The sequence below is a fragment of the Rhinoderma darwinii genome, chromosome 2 (assembly GCF_050947455.1).
Source record: "Rhinoderma darwinii isolate aRhiDar2 chromosome 2, aRhiDar2.hap1, whole genome shotgun sequence".
Taxonomy (NCBI): domain Eukaryota; kingdom Metazoa; phylum Chordata; class Amphibia; order Anura; family Rhinodermatidae; genus Rhinoderma; species Rhinoderma darwinii.
The window spans coordinates 36,897,958-36,923,745 of NC_134688.1; the positions used below are offsets into that span (position 1 = coordinate 36,897,958).

Below are 25,788 nucleotides of genomic sequence, written 5' to 3' on the forward strand. Positions count from 1 at the left end.
GTTTTCAAGAGGACAACGCCAGGCCGCTCGTGCTACTGTGAAAAGCCGGCGTGGCCTAAACATGCTACCCTGACCTGCAGCGTCTCCGGACTTCTCTCCCATCAAGCACATCTGGTTGGTCATTGGCTGGCAATTGAAAGGGAGCTGCCAGCAGCCAATCTTGATGATTTGCGTGCACAAATGCATTCAGCGTGGCATAACATTCCTCAGACGATTAATAACCTCATTGATAGCATTCCAAGGCGTGTAAGTGCGTTTATTTCTGCATGTGGTGCTCATACTAGATACTGAATAAATCAAGATATTTGGAATATTTTGTTTCCATTTTTCTATCATTAACATTCTATTATATCATTAACATGTCTATCGAATCTGTGATTTCCACAATTCCAGAACTTTTCCCTCTTGGTGTTGCAATTTCAATATTGAGGAGTTTATATATCATGTGTATTATCAATCATAGACTAACTGGCCAGTGAGTTTCAGGGGTGAGTTTGTGGGAATAATGCATAAACTTATTTATTTTTTTGATAATTTTGGACTGAGGTTTGATATTTAATATGATTTTTTTTTATAATAAAGCAAAATATTTCTATATGTATTTTTTCCTGCTTGAGTGCTTGGCTTTATTACCTCTAATATTTTCAATGTTTTCGAATGTTTATTATGTGGGTGTTAAATCTGGCGATAAAAAAAAAAAAGGTACTTGAGGGGTTGATTGTATGATCTGTCTCCCACCAACCACAGAATACAATATGAGTAGTTTCCAGACTATGTAACTTATGCTACAGTTTTTCCATTGACGTAGCTGTATGTAAGCTTGTTTTTTTTTTAGGACTTATATCTAGTTTTTAATTGTACCATTTTCAGGAACATATAAAGGTAGCATTTAACTTTTTTTTGTAACTTTTTTGAACTTTGTTTTATTGATGATTTTGAATTTTAACCCCTTAATGACGCAGCCTAGTTTTGGCCTTAAGGCTCAGAGCCAATTTTTCAAATCTGACGTGTCACTTTATGTGGTAATAACTCTGGACTGCTTATACCTATCCAAGCGATTCTGAGACACATTGGACTTTATGTTAGTGGTAAAATTTGGTCGATATATTCAGTGTTTATTTGTGAAAAATAGCAACATTTTGATAAAATTTGGAAAAAATAGCATTTTTCTTATTTTAAATGTATCTGCTTGTAAGACAGAAAGTAATTATACACAAAATAGTTACTAGTTCACATTCCCCATATGTCTACTTTATGTTGGCATAATTTTTTGAACATTCTTTTATTTTTCTAGGATGTTACAAGGCTTAGAACATAAGCAGCAATTTCTCATATTTTTAAGTATATTTCAAAAGCCTCTTTTTTTAGGTACCAGTTCAGTTCTGAAGTGGCTTTGAAGGGCCTTATATATTAAAACCCCCAATAAAACACTCCATTTTAAAAGCTAGACCCCTCAAATTATTCAAAACAGCATTTAGAAAGTTTCTTAACCCTTTAGGCGTTTCACAGGAATTTAGAGCAAAGTAGAATTGACATTTTCAGAAAATCCTTTTTATTCAATTTTTTCCTGGAGAACAGAAGGTTTTACAAGAGAAATGCAACTCAATATTTTTTGCCAAGATTCTGCAGTTTTTAGAAATATCCAACATTTGGCCCTAGTGTGCTAATGGACTGAAACACAGGTCTTTAGAAGCAAAGAAGCACCCAGAGGATTTTGAGGCCTTCTTTTTATTAGAATATATTTTAGGGACCATGTCAGGTTTGAAGAGGTATTGTGGTGCCAAAACAGTGGAAACGACCCAAAAGTTACCCCAATTGGCAGACTACACACCTCAAAGAATTTATCTAGGGGTATAGTGAACATTTAGACCCGCAGTTTTTTTTGCGGCACTTTGTGGAAGTAGGCTGTGCAATTGAAAATCACACCGATAATAGGTATGCATTTTTAATTTTTACAAGGAATAAAGGAGAAAAAACACCCCAACATTTGAAAATCAATTTCTCCCGATTACGGCAATACCCCATACGTGGTCTTAAACTGCTGGTTGGACAAACAGCAGGGCTCAGAATGGCAGGAGTGTTATCTTGCAGGCAGATTTTGCTGGATTGGTTTCCGGGCAACATATCGCATTTTCAGAGCTTCTGGGGTACCAGTACAGGGGAAACCCCCTCAAAAGATCCCTCCAGGAATTCAATGTAGTTTTCATGTATGCAACTTTTTCATCAGTTTATTTTTTATATTTAAAATTTTTATTGATTTTAATACAAACAAGTACACACACAATCGGAGAAAATGTGTCCCCATAATAAAAAGAACATGAGAATAAGGGCACAGCCCAAACAGGAGAGTGAACATCCCAAGCCATAACAAGCCCAAAATACAACAGCAGTCTGAGGAAGCTTAACCCGTTAGTGACCGGCCCATCGTGTTTCTACGTCGGTCACTAACGGGCCTTATTCCGATGCCATAGACTTTTTACGTCGCGGCATCGGAATAAGTTTACAGAGCAGGGAACTGTCAGATCTCCCTGCTCTCAGCTGCTAGAGGCAGCTGAGGGCTGGGAGCGTCCCTGCTCTGCCGTGTGAGATCGATATTAGTATCGATCTCACCCGTTTAACCCCTCAGATGCGGTGCTCAATAGCGAGCACCGCATCTGAGTGGTTTTGGAGAGAGGGAGGGAGCTCCCTCTCTCTCCCACCGACACCCGGCGATAAGATCGCCGAGTGTCTGTGTCTCTAATGGCAGCCGGGGGTCTAATAAAGGCCCCCAGGTTGCCTGGAGTGAATGCCTGCTAGATCATGCCGCAGGCATGACCTAGCAGATGCCTGTCCGTGTTAAACGGACAGGCAGTAATACACTGCAATACAAAAGTATTGCAGTGTATTATAAATGCGATCGCAGAATCGCATATTATAGTCCCCTAGTGGGACTAGTAAAAAAGTGAAAAAAAAGTTTAATAAAGTTAATTTAAAAAAAAATGTGAAAAAAAATTAAAAACCCAGCTTTTCCCCTTACAAAATGCTTTACTATTAAAAAAACAAAATAAAGTTAAAAAGTTACACATATTTGGTATCGCCGCGTCCGTAACGACCCCGACTATAAATCTATTACATTATTTAACCCGCACGGTGAACGCCGTAAAAAAAATAATAAAAAACTATGGAAAAATTGCTGTTTTCTGTGAATACTGACTTTAAAAAAATGTAATAAAAAGTGATCAAAAAGTCGCATCTACTCCAAAATGGTACCAATAAAAACTACAAGTCGTCCCGCAAAAAAAAAGCCCTCATATGACCGCATCGGCGAAAAAATAAAAACGTTACGGCTCTTCAAATATGGAGACACAAAAACAAATAATTTTGAAAAAAAAGCGTTTTTACTGTGTAAAAGTAGTAAAACATACAAAAACGATACAAATTTGATATCGTTGCAATCGTAACAATCCGCTGAATAAAGTTATTGTGTTATTTATACCACACGGTAAACGGCGTAGATTTAGGACGCAAAAAAGAGTGGCGAAATTTCTGATTTTTTTCTATTCCCCCCCAAAAAAAAGTTAATAAAAGTTAATCAATAAATAATATGTACCTAAAAATGGTGCTATTAAAAAGTGCAACTTGTCCCGCAAAAAACAAGATCTTATACAGCTATGTCAACGCAAAAATAAGAAGGTTATAGCTCTTGGAATGCGACGATTGAAAAACGTAAAAAATAGCTTGGTCATTAAGGTCCAAAATAGGCCGGTCATTAAGGGGTTAAAGGAAGTGAGCATAGCAACAAAAATAAAATAAAATACACCAATCCAGCTACCCAGACATCCTAAAATGCATTGGCAATAGAACGTAAGCGCAATGACCACTCGCAATAGACACAATAAGGGAAACAAACAAGGGCAGAGGAAAAAGAAAGGGAGGTCGTGGTGAACCTGGACTCCAGCTCCGGAACATCATAGATAAAATAAAAAGAAGCAGCCATGCGCATGTCAAAGATGTGGTTGGAGCAAACAAGCCCTCATACACTGGCCTGTAGTCCCTACGTTGATGAAGTCTCATGGGAAAGGATGGACATTGTTTCAGGTCACTGCAGTGCGATAGGTGGAAGAAGAGAGGAACATAAGCCAGTGAGACCAAGTGTCCTTGTACTGTATAGAAGCGGCCGGGGAATGAGCCAGAAGGTGCTCCATTCGCTGTATCAAAGCGACCTCCTGAAACCACTCATCCAACAGTGGAGGGACTGCCGTTTTCCACCTACGAGGGACAACCGATTTGAGGTCTGAAGATGAGCCCGACGCTTAGTGACACTATAAAAATGTGTTAACTGGGAGTATTCAAATATGTGACGTGGCGAAGGAGTATCAGCTGGACAAATCGTGGCCAGTGGGAGCAGACAGACATCAGAGAGAACCTGAGTGAAGTACATGGGGCTGGTGGAAGACCTACCCAGGAAGGAGAGACGCGCCTCCCCAGCCGGAAAGGCAGGGTTGTCAGTGACAGGGGTCAAGGACCCAGTGGGTAAACGAGTGAGCCCATCATCCCAGAGGACCGCAGTGCCAAGAGGGTATGGAAAATGACAAAGGAGGCGGAAGTTGGTCTATTCCCAGGCAGGGTCCAAGGCAGAGTAGAAAGGGTACGAGTACAAAGTTGTTGGGCTAAACGGACCCAGAGTATAGAATCATGATTGTGAAAAAAGTCTAGGACACGAGCATGAGTTGATGCCAAATAGTAAAGGCGACAGTCCGGCAGACCAACCCCACCTGCACCCCTGGAACGAGTAAGAATCGTCCTACTCAGACGGGGATGACCCGCTGGCCATATGAAGGAACCAAAACATTGTTGAATACGTAGCCAATAAGAGGATGGGATGGAGATAGGGATCGTCTGCAGAAGGTAGAGCAGTCTGGGGAGAAGTGACATCTTAATAATATTAATACGGCCAAACCAGGAGCATTCCTTTTTATGCCAAGAGGCGAGGTCTGTGTGAAATAAGGCTAGTAAAGGGACAAAGTTATTGGTGAACAGTTGGGAGAGATCAGAGCTTATACGTGCACCCAAATATTTTATACCCCTAGCAGGCCAGGAGAAGGGGAAATTACTTTTGAGGAGCGATCATGTCGAGGATGGAAGGGATACATTTAACGCCTCAGACTTGGAGAACTTAATCTTAAAATTGGACCATATTGCAAAGCGGGACAGCTCGGACATCAACGAGGGAAGTGATAGATGCGGGTTCGTGAAATAAACCAATAGGTCATCAGCAAAGGCAGAACATTTATATTCAGTCCCGCCTATGAGAATGCCATTAATATCCACGCTGTTCCGAATGGAGGCCATAAGATGTTCCATAACGAGGACATACAACAATGGGGATAGAGGGCAACCCTGTCTGGTACCATTATGAATAGCAAATGGAGCAGAAAGAAAGGGAGACGTTTATTTTTAGTTGGGCGGATGGAGAATGATAGAGGGCCATTATTTTACTCATAAGGGAAGGTCCCAGTCCTTTATGTTTAAGAGTTTAGTGAAGGGCAGGCCAGGATATCCTGTCAAACGCCTTTTCGGCATCTAGGGACAGGATCATGAGGGGGATGTGGGAAGTCTGGGCATGATGGATAATATCAAAGGTTTTAAGAGAATTATCGCCCGCCTCCCGACCCGGCACAAACTCCATCTGATCTGGATGGACTAATTTAGAGACATGTTTATTGAACCTGTTAGCTAACAACTTGGAATAAATTTTTAGGTCTACGTTGAGCAAGGAGATGGGGCGATAACTGGAGCAGAGCTGGGGATCTTTACATGGGCCAAGGTGGACCAGGGGAGAACAAGACTTCAGGGGAGATCTAATTAAAGGCCTGGAGCAGAAGTGGCGTTAAACAGTGAGTCAATGATTTATAAAATTTGGCAGTATATCCATCCGGCCCGGGACTCTTTCCCCCTGGGAGGTCCCTTATAACCGCAAGGATCTCCGGTGAGGTAAAGTCAGCCTTCATCTCCTCCGACATCTCCCTGGACAAAGGCGTGAAAGGAGAAGGGAAAGAGGCCCAATCCGGGGGTGAAGAGTCAGTGGAGGGCCTAAGGTTATAGAGGTCAGAATAAAATGTATGAAAACAGTCCACAATCTCAGGGGTCGTATGGACCACATGGCCAGAGGAAGATTTAATACTGGGTATATGGGATTGGGCCAATTGAGCCTTTAAAGCTCTGGCTAACATGCGTCCGCTTTTGTTACCAAATTCATAAAACTTGCTCTGGCACACCTGGAGGGCCCGCTTTTGAGCCGAGTCTTATAGACAACGGGCATCTTGTCAGGCACTCTGTAACTGCCGTAAGAGCGGAAGAGAAAGCACACGCTTGTGAGCCAGTTCAAAGGAACACATTTTTTGGAGAGCAAGTTTCAAGGAATGGGCCCTTTCTCTTTTAAGGCGCGCTCCATGTTTTATAAGGACACCTCGGAGCACACATTTAAGGGCCTCCCACTGCATCATCGGAGATGTGGTGTCATGTGTGTGATCGGATGTGAAGTGCTCTACCGTTTGCAACAGTTCGGCACTGCAAAGCCCATCAAGGAGCAGGGACTTGTTAAGCTTCCAGGACCAGGGACATTTAGTGAGGAAAGGAAGGTGTAGGGTACAGTACACTGGGGCATGATCAGACAATAATATGTTGCCAATGGACGTGGAATTGGCCCATGGGAAGGCATGGTGTTGAAGTAGGATGTAGTCCAAGCGACTGTAGGTGCCATGCAGATGAGAGTAAAAACTATAATCTCTGTCAGAAGGGTGTTGTATACGCCAAGCATCACAGAGTTGAAGCTGTGCAAGAGCGCGTTTCACCCGTTTGAGAGAACCATATGCAATACTGGAACGACCAGTAGAATTATCCAATGTCGGATCTAAAGTGAGATTAAAGTCTCCGCATAACATCACTGTCCCCCGTACAACCGGAAGGGCAATGTCTATGAGATGAAGGAGCAAAGGGACCTGACCAGTATTAGGGGCGTAGGCATTAATCACAGTGAACTCACGCACACCAATATTTAGTACTAAGATTATATATCGAACATCAGAGTCAGTGACAACATTGACGACCTGATGAGTAAGGGATTTATGAAGAGCTATGGCTACTCCACAGGATCTGGAAAGGGAATTATTACTAAAATGCCAGTATGTGTAAAATGTATGTCTAATAGTCTAATAGTCTAAACAGTTTGTTTCCTGGAAGCATGCAATATGTACCTTACGCTTATGCAGGTGATGCAGGATGTGCTCTCTCTTTTCAGGCGTATTCAACCCCTTCGCATTGAAGAAGGCTACCGTGAGGTCAGCCATAGACGCAGGCAAAACCGCTCTCTGAAACGTTCCAGAAAGTACAGGACAAGCAGGAGTCCAGAACCACCACAGGGAAGAGAAGAGGAAGGGACAGTCTAGGGAGATAAATCACAGCATTAAAGAAAAACAAAAGCATCAACAAAAAAGGCAGCAAAATGGAGACTGCCGCACAGACTAAGCAAAAAATTGTGAAGGACCAGGAAGCGTCAACTGCACGCCATGTTGGTCCAGTACCTACATGGGGAAGGTGACAGCTATGCATAAGAGCAATCCGTGCTCCCCAGCGTATAATAACAGAAATATAACTATAAACAGCTATTATTATAGATATGTGGAAAATAGAGGTAAAGGCATGTTAATACATCAGGAAAAACAATACCCAAAGCAGAAAACAATTTAGAAATCCTACAATAATCGGAAACAAAAGATGACTTCCAGAACCTAGCAAATCACTGGCAGGTAGCATCTTTACTCCTCACATACAATCACTTTCACGCTCCTGTCATTTTCATCTCAAAAACATCTCCAGAATCCACCCTTTTTTTACTTAGAAAACAGCCAAAACTCTCATTGTTGCTCTGATTCACTCTCCTCTGTTAGGGTATGTGCACACACACTAATTACGTCCGTAATTGACGGACGTATTTCGGCCGCAAGTCCCGGACCGAACACAGTGCAAGGAGCCGGGCTCCTAGCATCATACTTATGTACGACGCTAGGAGTCCCTGCCTTGCTGCAGGACAACTGTCCCGTAGTATAATCATGTTTACAGTACGGGACAGTTGTCCTGCAGCGAGGCAGGGACTTCTAGCATCGTACATAAGTATGATGCTAGGAGCCCGGCTCCTTGCACTGTGTTCGGTCCGGGACTTGCGGCCGAAATACGTCCGTCAATTACGGACGTAATTAGTGTGTGTGCACATACCCTTACTCATTACTAGTTGGTCTTCCCCTCACTAAACTTTTCCCTCTCCAATCTATCGTTAATTCAGTAGTCAGGCTCATCTTTTTGACCAACCGTTACACCAATGCCTCTACCCTGTGCCAGTCACTGCACTGGTTGCCCATCCCGTTCAGAATAAAATTCAAACTTATTAGGGTATGTTCACATGTAGTGACCAAAAACGTCTGAAAATACGGAGCTGTTTTCAAGGGAAAACAGCTCCTGATTTTCAGAAGTTTTTGAGCAACTCGCGTTTTTCGCTGCGTTTTTCACGGCTGTTTTTGGAGCTGTTTTCAATAAAGTCTATGAGAAAACGGCTCCAAAAACGTCCCAAGAAGTGTCCTGCACTTCTTTTGATGAGCCGTCATTTTACGCGTCGTATTTTGACAGCGACGCGTAAAATGACAGCTCGTCTGCACAGAACATCGTAAGACCCATTGCAAGCAATGGGCAGATGTTTACCGACGTATTGGAGCCGTCTTTTCAGGCGTAATTCGAGGCGTAATATGCCTCCATTACGTCTGAAAAGAGGTCGTGTGCACATACCCTTACACTCACCCACAAAGCTCTCCACAGTGCTGCACCTCCTTACATCTCCTCCCTCATCTCTGTCTACCACCCTACTCGGGCTCTACGTTCTGCCAACGACCTTAGATTAAAATCCTCCATAATCCGAACCTCCCACTCCCGTCTCCAAGATTTTTCTCGCGCTGCACCAGTCCTCTGGAATGTGCTACCCTGGACAATCAGATTAATTCCCAATGTCCACAGTTTTAAACGTGCCCTGAAAACACATCTTTTTAGACAGGCCTATAACTTTCCCTAATCTGACTCTACTGATTTAAGTGTCCCTGCGTCCTGAGGATGCAGACAGTGGCGTAGCTATAGGGGTCGCAACGGTCAAAGTTGCGACCGTGCCCCTAAGCCTGGGGGGCCCTCAAGGCCCCAGTTGCCGCGCAGCGCTGACCGCGCTGGTCCCGCTTCCAACTGTATCTGCGTCCTTGTGACACAGATTGTGAAAGTGATTAGAATATGTTTAAAAGATAACATTTGGCATGGACTCCATCTTGTATGGTAGGCGTCCATTTTAGATCATTGGAATCCATCTTTTGGCCTGAAGGAGCCATCTTGAGATTAATAAGTAAAAAGTAATATGTCAGCAGATGTCTTTGAAGCAATTCTATGTTGTGTTCTTGAATTGAATGTTTTATTACTCTTGTAAGGAGCAGATCAAATAGCCTTCGCCGAATGAACAATGACATTGTTTACCATGAGGGAAGGGGATTCAGCCCTCTGTTTAAATGATTTAAACTTATCTGCAGTCTCCATTCTCTAGTGAGATAAGAAGTAGAGACAAATTAACTTGTGTATCTGAAATGTGTGTCTTCCCATGGGACAAGGTTCAGGCCACCTGGGGCTTTAAGGGTGAAGAATTATTATAATGCATTGAAATATTCTCATTGGCTGAATCAGAGTCATTATCATATAGTAGATGATTGGCTGAAACCAAAGCCTACACCTTTCCTGTCATTATACTTATATACTTGTTTGGATCAATAAACCGCAGAGAAGGATTTTGAGCATACAAGCATGGTCTCTTGTGTCGTCTTTTCTCTCAGATATATATATCTATCACCTATGATTTGGAAACTGGATAAATCACTGGAGGGCGGGTATCGGTTGACATACCCATTACAAATTTCAGTCGAATATATTTTGGCCCATGATTGTGTTAACAGAGATACAGTTCAATTCAATGCTAGAGCACTTTATGTGTACCACCCCATGTGTATAAAAACAAAACAAAAAAAAAACATTGTACAGAACAGACTGTTACACTTTGTGTCTCCCTTATTTCCTCATAGATTGTAAGCTCTTGCGAGCAGGGTCCTCACTCCTCTGTTTGAATTGTAAATTAGCTTTGGCAGTATGTAATGTCTGACATTGTTTGTTTGTTTCATGTTCCCTCTAAATTATAAAGTTCTGCGTAATATGTTGGCGTAATATGTTGGCGCTATATAAAGATTATTATTATTTAAGTCCCGGAATATATAAACAGGACTGCGCACGTCCCAAACTATCAGGCTGAATGGACAGGATCTCTAGGCGGTGTAGGCTCTCTATCGCGGCCACGACCAGACCGTCTTCTGGGACCCCTCGGAGGGCGACCCCCAGCAGGTGGCGGGTGCGAATAAGGAGGAGACAGGGAGAAGTCAGCAGACAGATGAGTAGTGCCCCCAGATCCCTGGGGCAGCACAGATGGAGGTGGCGGTCGGCCATCTTGCTCACGTGCTTCAGACCGGAGCGGAGCCCGGAGTTGCATCGCGGTCCGCCTCCCGAAAAACATCCCGATGATGGTTGCCTTGGGCTTTTTGGACGCCTTCCCCATTGGAAATTCTGGATGGTAGCCAATTGCAGGTAAGCTGGCCACGCCCCTTTTGCATCCATTTTTAATGGCATTGTAACAAAAAAAAACAGCAATTCTACTATAGTTTTTTTATCCCTTTTTTTTACAGCATTCACTGTGCGCTATACATGACATATTCACTTTATTCTGCGAGGCGATACGATTACAGCGATACCAGATGTATCTATTTTTTTTATGTTTTATGGCGTTTGCACAATAAAATACTTTTTATAAAAAATCATTTACTTTTTGTGTTCCCTTATTCTAAGTGTATCTGCACACACAAAATCAAAAACGTCTGAAAATACGGTGCTGTTTTCAAGGGAAAACAGCTCCTGATTTTCAGACGTTTTTGGAGCTGTTTTTCTATAGAGTCAATGAAAAACGGCTCCAAAAACGGCTCAAGAAGTGACATGCACTTTTTTTTCGCAGGGGTCTTTTTACGTGCCGTTTTTTGAAAATGAGGCGTACAAAAATGCCCCGTCAGAACAGGACGCCGTATTACCCATTGAAATCAATGGGCAGATGTTTGTAGGCGCTCTGCTTCCGTTTTTCAGGCGTTTTTCGATGTGTAAATGCCCTGAAATATGCCTGAAAACACTACGTGTGCACATACCCTAAGAGCCATAACTTTTTTATGTTTCCATCATGAAGGCTGTGTGAGGGCTTTTTTTTTGCGTAACAAACTGTAGTTTCGATTTGTACAATTTTTGGATACATGCTATTCCATTTTTTGGGCTGTGAAGTGACAATTTTTGTAATTTTTTTTTTTTCTGTCCCACTAGAGGACTTGAAGGCAGGAGGCCCTGATCGCAATTCTAATATACTGCACTACATGCGTAGTGCAGTGTATTAGAGCTGTCAGATACTCACGGACAGCAAGCATAGTGGGTAGGCTTCCGTAGATGGCATAGCCGGAGGCCACTGTTAGGCCTCCAGTTGCCATAGCAACCATCGGCGCCCGTGATCATGTTGCGGGACGTCGTTCGTGTTTTAACCCCTAATAAACCGCGATCGCTATTGATCGCGGCTTCTAAGGGGTTAGTCAGCGGGGACCACCGCGATTGGTCCTTGCTGAAGGAGCTGCGGCAAATGCTGTACGAGACAGCAGTTGTCACAGCTTCTTTATGTGCTGGAAGGGGGGCTAGAATGGCCGTTAGACCCGTGACGTACTATTAGGTCATCGAGCGCGAATGATGCGCTCATCATGACCTAATAGTACTTCCAGGGGCGGGAAGGGGTTAAAGAGTAACTGCACTTTTTTTTTTTTTATGACAGATATGCATTGTATTTGAAAATTACTAATCTTTATTAAATAGCTTTATCAGTCGATTTTTTTATTGTTACAAATCTATTTGAAGTTACCTGTTTGTTCTATTTCAGAGCCCCTCACATTTGTCCTCCACCGTCTGTTGCTACGACTATTCCGTCTTCAGCTCCAGGGAAGGGGACACACTTCAAATAGCCATATCTCCCGTAATGTCACAGCTAGAACTGCGAGCCTGGTGGCAAGATAAGAATCTCATCTGCCACTAGAATCACTGTTCTAGCTGGTCCACAGCCCGAGATATGGCTATTTGATGTGAGCCCCCTTCCCTCCAGCCTCAGTCACTCACAGTTAGTCTGCATTCCGTGTCTTTAGCTCGTCCAGGAACTCGTACATTGCGCTGAGTGCATGATCCAAGTGAAATTACAGTAACTGTAGTGTCCCTATGTACTGTGAGATAAGGAGTGCACAGTACATATGTAAAAAAGGTGTAATTTCACTTGGACTGTGCAATGTACGAGTTCTAAGGCTCCTGAACTAGCTAAAAACACGGAATGCAGACTTAGGCCTCATGCACACGACCGTAGTGGTGTGCACAGCCGTGATTTGCGGCTCGGATGGCTGTGGAGTATCAACCGCGGGCCGCCCACAAATCGCGAGCCGTGCACATGGCCGCGTGCATTCATTTCTATGAGCCTGGACCGCAAAATACGGCCGTAATAAGACATGTCCTATCTTTTTGTGGTCCAGGCTCCTGGGCAATGCACGGACTGTGAAAACCACCCTCATGTGAATGGGCCCATCGAAATTACTGGGGCCGTAATTTACCCGCAGATTTCCGGGTGAATTGCGGCCGCAAAAATCCGTTCATGTGCATGGGGCCTTAGGCTTTATTTGCACGACCGTGTTTGGCCTGTGATATACGGACCGCATGTCGGCCGCATTTACCGGACCAAACACAGTTCAGGGAGCCTGGCTCCTAGCATCATAGTTATAATGAGGCAGGGACACCTAGCGTCAACATAACTATGATGCTATGAGCCCGGCTCCCTGAACTGTGTTCTGTCCGGGCAATGCGGCCGACATGCGGTCCATATATCACGGACCGAACACGATCGTGTGAATAAGGCCTTATTCAGACAAACGTAGAATATGTCCATGTGACGGCCGTTAAAACAATGGCTGTCACACGGACGCATGTATTTCAATGGGGCCGTTCACACGGCCGTTAAAACAACGGATCGTGTAAAGGGCCTGTTGAAACATAGAACATGTCCGATTTTCGAGGATTCCTCCATCGAATCAAGTCTATGCTGATCTCTGAAAACGGGACCCACACGGGGGCAACTCGGAAGTGAAAAATGGGAGGCATTTTCGGGCCGTTTGACTCTGTGTGAACATAGTCTTAGACTGCTGTCAGAAATAAGGTGGGACATACGATCAACTTACCTACCTGTCCGCAGAACAAACCTAGAGCTCTTGTTAAGTTCAGGATAGAGGTAATTTGGCTAAATGTAAATTTTTGCGGTATAACTTTGCAGTCATCTGAGCTTCCACCACAATTTATGAACAGCAGCTAAATAAGGGAAACAATTAACGGAGGATCCAAAAGATCCTGTTTTAAGAGTGGACAAAAGCTGCTCATCCTGTAACAGAGGGTTCACAATCCTACTAACGGAGGTCAACAAATTAACCTCTTCACAACTCTTTATATGTTGTAACTGGGCTGCAAGATAATATAGCCATGGGTAGAGGAGAGCCAAGTTCCCATTCTCCTTGGATCTCTGCAGAGTGTCAATCCTGATCCTCAGGTTGATTTTTTCCAAACAAGATCACTAAGGCCGAGGCTACACCTAGGCTTTTTTTGTAGCATTACTGATTGATTTTAACTATTGAGTGACAGATGCAGTCCAAAGGAACACATAGAGGTGCATGTAATCTTGTGGACTGCAGCTGCCACTCAATAGCTAAAATCAATCAGTAATGCCACAAAAAAAGTCTAGGTGCCTAAAAATGGCATTTGCCTTCTGAAAAAAACTCAATAGAGAGCCATACTGGCGCATTATGAAGCCTATATAAAAAATGTGGCATTATTATAATTGTAACCAGGTTAGCCCGGCCAATTACTTTAAGAGGTAGTTTATACCAATACCTGGTTTTTTTTGCTTACAGAGAACCTGTCATGTCACCAAAAATGTTAATCTGCTGCCATACCTGCATTGCTCCCTTCCCCCCAATTGTTTATTTCGAAAGAGCGGCTTAGGTTTACGCCCCATTGACGCTGGGATGTGAATACCGGCCAGAAGTGAAATTAATCATGAATCAACATATCAGTCGCCGACCTGGACGGGCTGAATGCACGGGGAACGAAGGGTGATTGTAGAGGAACCGAGGCACCTATAAACATGAAATTAATGGTGCTGGAACTGGGGGAAGGGAGCAATGCAGGTATAGCATTAATATTAATTATTAATGGATTAATATTTCTGGGGAAATGACAGGTCCTTTTTAAATCAGTTAAGTAAATGATACAGATTAAGGGTATTATATTCTTTTACTTTGCCCAAAACCCGTACACCCAAATGCTTGGGTAAAAGGCTTCAAACGGACAGTGTCCAGAGAGGCAGAATCCGAGACAGTTTATAGGGAAAGGACCACTGACCGCCCAGTTTATAGTTAAACCTGAGAGGCATCCAAATGCATCTGAGATTGTAGCCAAACATCAGGAAAAGGAGATCCCCTGCAGATCCCCGTACCTAAGCCCCTTTGATAAATAACACCCCTGAAACATTCGCGGGGGCATAACAAGTAGCCAACTTGGAATAGGGCCTTATGACTACACTCAGAAGTGAGTTCAGAACATAAAAAAGTTATAATTATTTTGGACTTTAAAGGGAATGTGTCGTTAGAAAAAATTATTTTTATTTTTTTTAAACAGTTAGTGTATAAGCGATTAAACATTGTTATAATTTTTTACATTTTTTTCACGAGTCAGGAAATATTATAAATTAGATTCAAATTTATAACATTTCCCAGTGCTGGTCACTAGATGGAGCAATTCCCAAAATTGCAGCATTGGCATGTGGTAAAGCAACCACATTGCTTTATGCTGCAAAATTTGAGAAAACTCACTCGCTCTAGTGTCCTCAAACAATCCCCCCTCCTTTATCCTGGTCAAACCTCCTACACTGTGTGTCGCCATTTTTTGAGCTAACACACAGTGTAGTAGGTTTACATACAGTAGTAAACACACAGTAAAACACGTACATACACAGACCTAACTTACCTGCTCCTGCCGCCGCCGCTCCCTCCGGTCCGTCCGCTCCGTCTACTCCCTCCGCTCCAAGTGCACAAGTCCGGAAGCCGCGATCGGAAGTAGTAATCGTACTGTCTGGCCACGGCTTCCGGTCCACAAGAAAATGGCGCCGGACGTCGCTCGGCTGAAGACCTTCAATTTGGACTGTGTGGGAGCGGCGCATGCGCCGTTCCCACACAGACGGCGTACAGCATAGTGGATGGAACGGGCCCCGTTCGCATTCACTATGGGACTGTATGTGCCGTATTCCATGTCTGTATGTGTCATTAATCGGCACATACAGAGATGGAAAAAAAAATGGCAGCCCCCATAGACAAGAAAAAGTGAAAAAATAAAAAAAAGTAAAACACAAACACACAAATAATTTTTTTTTTTAAATAAAACACTAAAAGCAAATTGATATAAAAAAATGTTTTTTCGCGACACTCGTCCTTTAATCTGTTCTACACCGTTTTCTAATACACAGGCACAATACACACACAGTGATGTTACATTAAAGGGATAATTAACTCAATGAAGTTACAGTACAGTATGCGAACAGAGATGTCACAGTACAGGGATACTTAAGATAAAAAAAGGGGGATAAAAAAGAGAAAAAACGGCGCTCCTCTAAGGTGATATCGTTCTGGTATTTGTAGGATAGTGAGTAACTTAAAGGAACAGTGTCATCACAAATAATTTTTTTATATGTTAAAGATGTTAGTGCTTTAATAAAAACGTTTATTTTCATTTGTGTGTTTGTGTTTTACTGTTTCTTATTTTTACACTTTTTCTTCCCTATGGGGGCTGCCATTTTTTGTTCCATTTCTGTGTGTGTCGATTAACGACACACGCAGACATGGAATACGGCAGCCACAGTCCCATAGGGACTGCGAACGGCTCCCGTCCCATTGACTGCCGTGTACGGCGTCTGTGTGGGAACTGCGCATGCGCCGCTCCCACACAGTCCTATTCGAAATTGGCGCCGTCCGGCGCCATTTTCCTGTGGACCGGAAGTCGCGGCCGGACAGTAATATTACTACTTCCGGTCGCGGCTTCCGGACTTGTGCACATGGAACAGCGGCAGCAAAGGGAGCGGACGGGCCGGAGGGAGCCGCGGCGGCAGGAGCAGGTAAGAGATTTCAATGTATGTTAGTGTTTGTGTGTGTTTACTACTGTATGTAAACCTACTACACTGTGGGTTACCTCAAAAAATGGCGACACACAGTGTAGGAGGTTAAACCTTTCAAACCCCTCGTTTATCCCGGCACTAGCCAGGATAAAGGAGGGGGGGATGCTGAGAGCTCACTAGAGCGAGGGCTTTTAACCCAATGTTGCAATGCTGCAATTTTGGGAACTAGCTCCATCTAGTGACCAAAAATGGGTAGTATTATAAATTAGAAAAAATTTATAATATTTCCTGACTCGCGAAAAAAATAAAAAAAATTTGAACAATGTTTAATCACCCACACACTAAATGTTTAATTTTTAAAAAAAAAACATGTTTTTCTGGCAACACATTCCCTTTAATGAATGGAGCTCACCTTGGTGAGTTGTGCAATGTCGCCAGCACAACTTGACTTTGTAGCTTGTACACGCTCGATCACACTGTGCTTGCCTCTGGAGCCATAACCGCATGGGGTGAATTAGTATCAGGAACTCCTCTCCTTTAGTTTAACCTGGAAGTGAAGCATATGATACAAGTATATAAGATGATGTATTGTAACCAAATTTATATGCCTGATGAAGACCACAGTGCGTGGTTGAAACGCGTTGCAGCAATCAAATTTTATATTGTTTTAATAATAAAATCGTTGAAAATAAACCCTGACGATTTTGTGAAGATACCAGTACAATCCACACCTGAGCGCCCGTTCAGAGGAGCAGCTTTTTCTTCCTAATCTACAGTACAGGGATAATAAAACCCAGTTATGTCACATTATAAATATACACTCTGCAGTGAAATTACAACACAGTAATAATGCAGTGATGTCACTGTACAGTTCTATTGCACACAATGATATCACAGTATAGGAATATTGCACACAGTGATGACACAGTATCAGGATAACGTACAACGTGATGTCACAGTACAGAGATAATTTTACTGTTATGTCACAATAAAAAGATACACTGAAAATTACAGCTCAGAAATAATGCAGTGATCTTACAGTACAGAGATAATGCACAGAGTGATGTCACAGTATAGGGATAATGTATACAGTGATGTCCCAGTGAAGGGATAATGCACACATGATCTCACAGTACAGTAATAATGCACATAGTGATGTCACAGTACACAGAAACGCTAATTCTCACTATGAAATCAGAGTATAGGGATAATGGTGTGATGTCACAGGATTAATGCAAAAGTGATGCCAAGGAAGAGAGATAATGCACACAACAAAGGCGCAACAAGAATGGAGCCCCATTAACTTAACACGCCACCTGTTCCGTCATCCATAGTCATCACTAAGGCTGGGTTCACACGAGCACATTAACGTCCGTAATGGACGGACGTATTTCGGCCGGAAGTCCCGGACCGAACTCAGTGCAGGGAGCCGGGCTCCTAGCATCATAGTTATGTACGACGCTAGGAGTCCCTGCCTCTCCGTGGAACTACTGTCCCGTACTGAAAACATGATTACAGTACGGGACAGTTGTCCTGCAGAGAGGCAGGGACTCCTAGCATCGTACATAACTATGATGCTAGGAGCCCGGCTCCCTGCACTGAGTTCGGTCCGGGACTTCCGGCCGAAATACGTCCGTCCATTACGGACGTTAATGTGCTCGTGTGAACCCAGCCTAACTTTTTGCCTGGACCCCAACCCATTGGGAGAAATATAACAGTTTAACCTAAGAAATAAAGACATTTCCAAAACCCAGTCTTTATAGAGTAGTAAGAAAAACACCCATTCTACAATATTGAATGCCTTGGCCATATTAAGAGTTGTGACAAGCAGCATACCACTGGCCACCTGGAAAGCCTAAATATTGTGGAATAGACGTCTAATATTCACTGCTGTAGTCATGTTGAGCATGAAACCTGCCTGATCAGGATGTACAACTGAAAGCCAATTGGCCAGCACTTTAGCTAAGATCTCACGTCAACTGTAAGCAATAAAATGGGTCTATAAGATTCTGCTGGTTGGGCGTCCTTATTCGTCTTGGGGATCTCCATGCTGGGGACAGAGAGCAATATCTCAACCTGAGAGTACAGTAATCATACTATGTGGGGGCAGAGAGAGCAGTAGAAAGGAAATTAGAGAAATGTCTTACCCAAAATAAAATAACAAAACAAAAATATATGTATAAGCAAATACAGGATGTTCCCATCCTGCTAAGCATAATTCCCACACTTCCCGTCTTGAGCAATCAGAAATGAGCAACACAAAAATAATAAAAACACATATGTATCCATTTTATACTCATCCGAACAATATCTGAGAAATAAGGCTTTGTTCACATCACGTTTTGGCCCTATGTTTAGCGTGCATGTTAGCAAAGCTCCCTATGTACATGCTAAACATGTCCATAGGGCTCCATTAGTCCTACAGATTTTAAAAGAGTGTCCTTTTGACCTCCATCGGGCTGGTATACATTGGTATAGCTTATTTTTTGAGAACGGAATAATGTAGTATACTATGCTATTCCATCCTAAGGGATCCCGCAAAAAAACGTATAACATGCGGTATACATTACATTTGCATGGAAGCCCATGAGTGACAGATGCCAATGTATGGCATCCGTCACAGGTATACATTAAATGTGTACCTTGGGGAGCTTTCCCAGGGCTGGGAAGAGCATCAGGTGGCGCTCAGCCCAGGGATTCCGGCACTGGGGAAGCCCCTGAAATCAATGTCCATGTATGGGCAGTGATGTTAGGGACTTTCAACTAGAGAGTCCCCGGCCAGAGCATCAGTAGTGGACAGTGACGTCTGGAGCTCCCAAAGTCCTGAAGTCCATGTTTAGAGCGCTTACGATTTCCTGGCCAGGGAATACGTAGTTTAAAGCCCCTGACATCACTGTCCATATATGTTGGGACGCCACTATGAATTTTTGCCCCGGGTATAGGGAAAGCTGAGCTATAGCTACGCACAATAGTTTTACTTTACACAAGCAGGGCAGGGCCTGGGAAATGCCATAGTGAAAGATGAAACATGTATTAGATGTAATAAGAATATCATATCTACATGTTGAATTGCCTGTACTTGTTAGGATTGTGTATAGCTTTGTATCTTGGCATCAATCGTCAGTAAAGAGGCGTCATAAAAGTATCAAACAAGATATATATCTTAGCAGATGACTGATGAAAGCTCAAATTAATTTTGAGAATATATTTTCCAAAAAATTTCCACCACAAACATCAAGCTGAAACCTAATCTATAGACGCGTAAAAAAATCCTTTCACATGGTTAATGTGAGGAGGTGGGGGATATTTAAGAAATACTGTATGTCATGTGTTATCATACTTATATATGTAATAAACCAGGTTATAAATGGAATATTTGCTGTAAAGTTTGCTCGTGTCTTTCTTTACTATAGGAAAACAATGCAAACACCAATGAGAAAATAGTGCTATGCCACAATATCATGCTAAGAAGATACATACATAAGCTTTATTTAGTTATCCAAAATTAATTAAAAATGTGTAAAAATAGAGACAATATAGACTACTAAAGAACAGGTGGGTGGAGCAAAGCTGAGTAGTTCAATGTCATATAAGTACATGTGAAGAAATTCCAAAGAATATATATTTTTATCTACCAAACAGATGCTATTATTACATCAATTAAAGTGCAAGTACATATATTAACATTACCAGACTCAGTGGCGTAGCTATAGGGGTCGCAATGGTCGCTGTTGAGACCGGGCCCCTAATGCTGGGGGGCCCACTGCACTGACTGCGTTGGTCCCGGTTCCAACTGTATCTGCATCCTCAGGATGCAGATACAGTTGAATTTAATGCTGGAGCAAGGAGATGACGGCTCCTTGCTCCAGCATTCACTGTGCTGTGAGCCATGAGTGGCTCGGTGTAGACAGGCGCAATGTAGTGACGTCATCGCGCCTGTCTGCACCGAGTCACTCATAGCACAGGCTGTGTGGGGGAGAATTATACTGTGTGGGGGAGCATTATACTGTGTGGGGGCATCCATGGGGGTAGTTGGGCAAGGCGGCTGGGGATAGGCGCGCACAGGGGTCTGGTGGTATTCGGGAGGGGTAGCGAGGCCCAAGCTGAATTCTTGCACCAGGGCCCATGAGCCTGACCAGACTCATGTTGGATATATGACATTGTGTAGAATGCTCACAATAATGATGAAATTACAAACATTGCAAACATGTATGACATCTTGCTTACCACCCACCACACCCAAAGTGCATTTTGCCAACGGCTTCCTCTGGTGGTTGGCGATTCAATTCCCCAAGCTTATAAACCCCATGAAACCAACCCGGAATAGTAATAAGTTATACACACATTGCAGCTGCTTGTACCCAATTGTGGTAGGTAAATATAAGCATTGAGATTGCTATAGCGGTCGAAACTGTCAAAGTTGCAACTGGGCCCCTAAGCCTGGGGGTCCCACAGGGGCCGCTATGGGTGGCATTATACTGTGTGGGAGCATTATACTATATGGGTGCATCATACTGTATGGGGGGAATTATACTGTATGGAGCTCCTATGGGTGGCATTATACTGTGGGGGCAGCTCTGGGGGGCATTTTACAGTGGGGACAGCTATTGGGGGCATTATACTGTGTGGAGGTCAAATATGGGGGGCATTATGCTTTGTGGGGGAAGCTATGGGGAGCATTATACTGTGGGGCAGTTATGGGTGGCATTGTGCTGTGTGGAGGGCAGTTTGTTGCCCCCCAAACAATATAATGTCAAATAGCTGCCCCCACACAGTATAATGTACCCATAGTGCCCCCCACACAGTATAAATGTCAAATAGCTGCCCCCACACAGTATAATGCCCCCATACAGTACAATTACTCATACAGTATATTGCCCCTATACAGTATAATGCCCTATAGCTGCCACCATACAGTATAATGCCCCCACAGCTGCCCCCTACAGTATAATGCCCCCACAACCGCCCTATACAGTATAATGCCCCCTTAGGTGCCACCATACAGTATAATGCCCCAATCGTGCCTAATAAAAAATATATACTCACCTAGCCCTGCTCCCACGACGAGTGGAGGAGATCCCTCTGCTCCTCCAGTCTGTGCTATGAGTGGTTCGGCGCAGACAGGGGCGATGACGTTACTGCATCGTGCCTGTCTGTGGCGAGCCACTCACGTCCGGCATTACATAGTGAATGGTGAAGTAGGGAGATCCCTGATTTACCATTGGATTAAACTGTATCTGAATTGTGAGGACACAGATACAGTTGAAACCGGGACTTGCCACTGGCCGCCTGGGACAGCGGGACTCAGCCTGGAATCCAGGATGTCCCGCTGAATCCGGGACAGTTAGGAGGTATGCATGTAGCGTATACGCTGGGTAAATCTCTCAGTACATGTGCCAAATGTAAAGCACCGCTGAGAGTGCACACAGAACATGGTGTGAACAATGCCTAATAATGGTTTGATCCTGCAGTTGATGCTCTACATTTAGAATATCCTATGTATTGCAGCTCAGCCTTATTGACTTGAATGGAGCTAAGCTGCAATACCAGACACGGTCCATGAACAAGAGTGTCGCTTTTTCTGGAAGAAAGCAGCATTTTTTCTAATCTCATACAACTCCGGTAATACAACAATTTGTAACCTTATATAGCCTTGTATCGTTTAGCTAGCTTATGTGAATATGGCCTTAGATAGTAGAGGGGAAATCCTTAGTGACTTTATAATATATCAGAAAATATAAAATTATCTCAAATTAATAGAAAGTGACTTGCCATAGTAAAAATCATTTTGTACAATAATGACAGGTTCAATACCTCTCACCATCTCTGTATAGGGTGAAATGGAAGTATATGAACATACTGCAGACATTTAAAGGGACAGTCCCAGGCTTATCGTGTAGAGAAATAATTTCCACAGGAAATAGTAGGTTTTCTTGATTTGAACAATACTTTATTCTCGTGGTCATATACTAATCAGAAATGTGGAAAACATTCTTATGCATGGTAAAGGGGTTGTCTGCTTTTTACACTTTTTTACTATTCATTGAAAGGCTCCACTGAAAAAATGCTGATCAGAAGTTGTCCTTCTGCTGGGACCCCAGAAATCAGCTATAATCTGGAGGAGAACCTGGCAGCAAGTGTTCAATTCTCCTACAGCACTACCACAGGGTAAATAAAGCATTACACAGTTGAACGTAATGGATGGACATGCGGAGTACACCAGAGAAAAGATACTCCGTAGCTAGTTGATAGAAACCGCAAAATATTTCAGATTGCCCTAATGGGAAATTTGGAAATGGGTTTTCATAAACCAGCCGACTCATTTTAGCTCAAACACATTAGACACTTGTCAAAGAACACTACTTCCTAGTACAAAAAGGCTGATAACATTGGACAATAAATTACATTAAAGAGGCTCGGTCACCAGTTTATAACTTCCTTAATCTAATATGCGCTTTAATGTAGATAACAGTTTTTTGTGTTCTTTTAAAACGTTTATTTTTGAACAAGTCATGATTATTTATAGTTTTTTGCTAATTTGTTCTAAATGCCCAACTGGGCGTTTTTCTACTTTTCACCAAGTGGGCGTTGTAAAGAAAAGTGTATTAGGCTGACCAATCAGCATCATACACTTCTCTTCATTGATGCCCAGCTTATTTCACTGTACAGCGTGATCTCACAAGATCACCATGTGACGGGACTTCCTCCTGCAGGTCCTTCACCGGAGTGACGGAAGAGTCAACAGACATCGCCTCCAGCCGTGCCAGGACGTTTATCCGAATTTGCAGCATCATTGTCCATATATGGACAGTTACAATGGCGTGGGCAGAAGTTGTGGAGTCCCCATCAGCTGATGCTCCTCTCGGGGACTCCAGCGATAGGAAAAGAAAGGAATTGACCAAATATGGACGTCGGGAGCAGTGCTAGAGTCCCAAGCAAAGCGCTAGCAATAGGCAATGTGACAGCCTCTTGTGGTCATGTTCACGAACAGCACATGAAGCAAGAGCTCAGTCACGTGGGGCCGTGTCAGAGCGTCATCACTTTTAGAAAAGCTCCAGCACTTCCTGAATAATTCATGAGGTTTGAACGGCACCATTTAGCACAGAATTTTTAATTAAAGTACATTAGTAAGTTACTTAGTTTCACATAAATATATTATTGCAATGCAATTTTTGATCCCCGGATAACCCCTTTAACTAGTGACTATTTTGTGTAGTATTACTCTCTGTCTTACAAGCAAATACATTTAAACTTTGAAAAATGCAAATTTTTCCAAATTTTCACAAAATTTGGTGTTTTTCACAAATAAATATTGAATTTATCAATCACATTTTTTCACTAACATAATAGTACAATATGTCATGAGAAAACAGTCTCAGAATCGCTTGGATAAGTAAAAGCATTCCCAAGTTATTACCACATAAAGGGATACATGTCAGATTTGAAAAAATAATCTGTGTCCACAAGGCCAAAACTAGCTGTGTCTCCAAGGGGTTAGACAACAATAATAAACGGAAACCATTTGCACCGGATCCGTCACCAATGAAATCAACGGTAATGCAAATGGAAACCTACGGTTTCCATTTGTTTCAGTCAGGGTTCCGTTCATTGGTTTCCCTGATGGAAAGCTCAGATAGAACCCCTGAACGGAGCCCTGACACAGATGTGAATGAAGCCTTAGATACACCTTAGTCAGAGGTGTAGCTAGGTTCTCCTGCATCCGGGGCAAAGATTCAGATTGGCGCCCCCCCCCCACTTCTTTCCCGACATTTCCTTCCCCCTCGCCGTGTTTGCTTGCTCTACCAATCAATGAGGTGTAATTCTTTTTTCACAATTTTTTTTGATGTAACTTGAGCATAAAACTATTTGTAAATTTGTGCCACACAGCCCGCCTGTTGTAGATAGTGCCACACAGCCCCCCTGTTGTAGATAGTGCCACACAGCCCCCCTGTTGTAGATAGTGCCACACAGCCCCCCTGTTGTAGATAGTGCCACACAGGTCCCTGTTGTAGATAGTGCCACACAGCCCCCCTGTTGTAGATAGTGCCACACAGCCCCCCTGTTGTAGATAGTGCCACACAGGTCCCTGTTGTAGATAGTGCCACACAGCCCCCCTGTTGTAGATAGTGCCACACAGCCCCCCTGTTGTAGATGGTGCCTCACAGCCCCCCCTGTTGTAGATGGTGCCACACACAGCCCCCACTTGTAGATAATGCCACACACAGCCCCCACTTGTAGATAATGCCACACAGTCCCGCTTGTATATAGCGCCACACAGCCTCTCCTTGTAAATAGCGCCACACTGACCCCCTTGTAAAAAGCGCCACACTGACCCCCTTGTAAATAGTGCCACACTGACCCCCTTGTAAATAGCGCCACACTGACCCCCCCCTTGTAAAATAGCGCCACACTGACCCCCCTTGTAAACAGCGCTACACAGCCCCCCTTGTAAATAGTGCCAAACACAGCCCCTTGTAGATAGCGCCATACACAGCCCCACTTGTAAACAGCACCAACACAACCCTCTTTGTAGATAGTGCCACACACAGCCCGTTGCCCCCCTTGTAGATAGCGGCACACTCCCCCCCTTGTAAATAGCGTCACACTCCCCGCTTGTAGATAGTGTCACACACAGACCGCCAACCCCCCCCTTGTAAATAGCGCCACACTGTAAACAGAGCGGAGAGCGGTAGCCTACTAACCACTCTCCGCTCTGCCTGACGTGACTCACCTAAGGAGCCGAGGAGGTCATGCGGCGCAGGCAGCGGTGGAGTTCCTTCTGACTAGGGTCGGTGACAGCCCGGGAGTGGACCAGTGAGGTCAGGTAACAGGTCATGACTGGACTTGTCCACTCCCGGGCCGTCACAGACCCCAGTCAGAATGCCACCGCATGAACTCCTGGCTCTTCCTAACGCTGATCGCTGCTTCTGGTGTCTGACATACAGGGCGTCTATCAGCAGCGATCAGCTGCTCTGCCACGGCGCCCCCCCCTTCCCTACCACCTAGTTGCGCCCAGGGCACATGCCCTGCCTGCCCCCCCCTAGCTACGCCCCTGCCTTAGTATCCATTTGAAACAGTAATGACAATGGTAACTACTCTTTGATGTTATTTTTGCATGTGGTTTGATATATTTTGCATTTCTGTTAAATAACCCTCTAGTCATTTAACCTAGTACATTAGAAAACTGCATTAACTCCTTAATGATGAGGCCTGAAAAGGCCTTAAAGGGGTTATCCAGTCGCTAAAAATTGATGGCCTATCCTTTTGCTGTACTCATAAGGCTTCTCTAAGTTCTGAGTTTTTCCATCTTCAAACGGAAGATATGCCGTGAATGCCTTCAGGTCCTACCTATGGGACCCTCAGGTATAGGGAACCAGGGTCATGTGACCAGCATTTCCCGATTCACGCCAGCGGTT

The 25,788-nt window shown here is 43.6% G+C and overlaps 1 long non-coding RNA gene across 1 annotated transcript in view; it reads right to left on the reverse strand.

Annotated features, from left to right (window-relative positions):
• Positions 1-25,788, reverse strand: part of LOC142742099 (uncharacterized) — an 82,230-nt gene that overhangs the window by 13,269 nt on the left and 43,173 nt on the right. The window contains exons 3-4 of the long non-coding RNA XR_012881303.1: positions 16,785-16,919; positions 7,236-7,423 (exon numbers count right to left, since the gene is read on the reverse strand). This is a non-coding gene — a long non-coding RNA (uncharacterized LOC142742099). The remainder of the gene's footprint in view (positions 1-7,235; positions 7,424-16,784; positions 16,920-25,788) is intronic.